Source organism: Penaeus vannamei, chromosome 8 (genome assembly GCF_042767895.1).
Source record: "Penaeus vannamei isolate JL-2024 chromosome 8, ASM4276789v1, whole genome shotgun sequence".
Taxonomy (NCBI): Eukaryota; Metazoa; Arthropoda; class Malacostraca; order Decapoda; family Penaeidae; genus Penaeus; species Penaeus vannamei.
The window spans coordinates 33,060,783-33,063,189 of record NC_091556.1 but is presented as its reverse complement, the minus strand read 5'-3'; the positions used below and the strand labels follow the sequence as shown (position 1 = coordinate 33,063,189).

The 2,407-nt window shown below is 33.4% G+C and overlaps 1 long non-coding RNA gene across 1 annotated transcript; it reads right to left on the bottom strand.

Moving 5' to 3' along the window:
* Positions 1-357: 357 nt before the first annotated feature.
* LOC113824657 (uncharacterized) lies at positions 358-1,253 on the bottom strand. Its single transcript, XR_003477533.2, has 3 exons — positions 1,180-1,253; positions 844-907; positions 358-530 (listed from the first exon to the last, which is right to left on the bottom strand). It is a non-coding gene; the product is annotated as an uncharacterized lncRNA (long non-coding RNA).
* Between the last annotated feature and the right edge of the window lie 1,154 nt (positions 1,254-2,407).

The window sequence follows — 2,407 nt, the reverse complement described above, 5'->3', positions numbered from 1 at the left end:
TATATATATATATATATATATATATATATATATATGTATCTATATATATATATACATAGATTTATGTATCTATGTATATATATATAAATATATATATATATATATATATATATATATATATATATATATATATATATATATATATATATATATATGTCAACATGCTTGAATAATCGGCGCTTTCCCGCCTCACGTGACCTGTCAAAATAGGGCAGAGCTTTGCCGTCACCCGAGTGTACAGCACCATAGCTAGCCAATCAGCACAGAAATTGTTTTCAATTGCAGATTCTTTTTTATTTTTTATTCATCATCAGTATCAATATAAGGAGTGCAACAAAAATCCACTTTTTTGTTTGAGCATGCGAATCTTTTTTATTGTTATAATGAAGCTTGCAAAACAGGAAAAAATCATATTTCATTGTGTTGCCACAGAACCCAATGGGGATGACGCTACTTGCCTTCTAGATTCCTTGGTAGAATCAGTCATTAGGGGAAGTGATACACGAAGCTGCTGTACCAGATTATTCAACCTGTAAAGTTTACCAAGTTATAAGTAGCTATAAAACAAGAATATTCCCCAAAAAGACAGACAAGTAACATAATTGCACTACTGACTTACGTATGAAACAGCCAATATCAGAGAGAGTGAGGAAGACCTGGAAAATACATTCTTGATCATAAACTTTATGTGACATTTCTACCGTTTATACTGAGTTACACACAAAACATGGCAATAGATTAAAGGACATAGACAATTTAGTAAACAAATTGAACAAAAGTTTGCATGGCCTTCATTTGTTATGCTTATCCGCAATAAACAAAGAGATAATATCAAAAACTTACACCATCGCGCATCCCCATGTGACGCTGCCACAGAATCATGGGAAGATAACCACCGCCATTCAACCTAAAATACATGCATTATTGATATTCAAGTCCCCTTTTTTGTGCTATTATAACATAGACCTAACTCAAAAAATTCAACAGTACTGCATGACAAATACGTGCGTTTGAAATTATAATAAAACCACTAATGAAAAAATTCAAATATCAACACATTTCTTACATTCCGTTTCCCATTTTATTCCAAATTCCACATACCATGAACTTTAACAATTATTCATTTACCTCCACAGTAACTGCATAAAATAATGATGTTATAATCCTCACAACACATACCTTCGTTCCATAATTCAATAAAAAACTCATCCATGTAAAATAATGCACGCGGCGCAGCTCGATCCAATCAAAACAAAGACCCACAATGCATTGCGTGAGACGCTGGTAGATACTACAAAACACTACAAAATACAAATCCACTGAAGAAATGCACATGTCCAAAGGTTTGGAACAAATACCCAGGAAATTACAAAAATATTATCCGTGATATATGATCACTAATAACACACTCCCACCACCCAAATGTGATCCTTTACACACGATTCAACTAAGCAATGTTTACAATTTAAATCACTTATCACAAAACACATTATCTAAATTTTCATACTACATGAGAGAAATATGAAATTAGTTTAGCCTTAACATTTACAGTTTCAAAAATATACATATACATTCAATAATGACAATCATACAAATATCCAGTTCATAGAAAAAGTCCAAAATAGTAAATTCAATATTCTAACTCAGGAATGGTCTTATACCTTGAAATCTTCAACAGGTAAGATTACAATAACTTTGTGTGCTGATCTGTTAACAGTTACATCTGATCCTCCTTTACAGATTCTGTTTAACTAGATTTTTTATACTACACGCACACATCTCTTACATGATTATCCTTACCAGGAGTGGCAGAGATCACTTCTGCCATTCTCCAATACCCCCTCATCGTATTATGGTTTTGTATTGAGACTATATCTCCTACTTTAGTATATCTCTTTTCATAATACCACTTTGCCATACTATGAGGGTAGGAAAGTAATCTCTCTACCACCTTTTCCAAAAGGATAAGATTATCTGAATATGCTCAAAGCTTTTTCTGGGATTACTGGATTCAGCCCAAATACCTGAAGGAATAAAATTAATTGACCTACCTAAGATCAAAATCATTTGGACACAAATATGAGCCAAGACTGATGTCAGAACCTGGTTTGATGCCAATAGGGCGACAATTCATGAAATTGGCCGTTTCGAGTTCATAGGAAAGTATTCTGTTATGGCTCTTTTTCCTAATAATTTTCTCTCTCTTTCGCTCTCTCTCTCTCTTTCTCTCCCTCTCTTTCGCTCTCACTATCTGATTTTCTCTTCATTAATCTGATAAAAAAATCACTGCATCCATTTTCGCAAGGTGCCTCTGCTGGCCCATTAAAATACCACGCCATTCCCTCTATAGAGCCTAAAGCTAAAATATAGGCCTTGTTCCAATTCTTTACCCTATTTCTAAACTTCT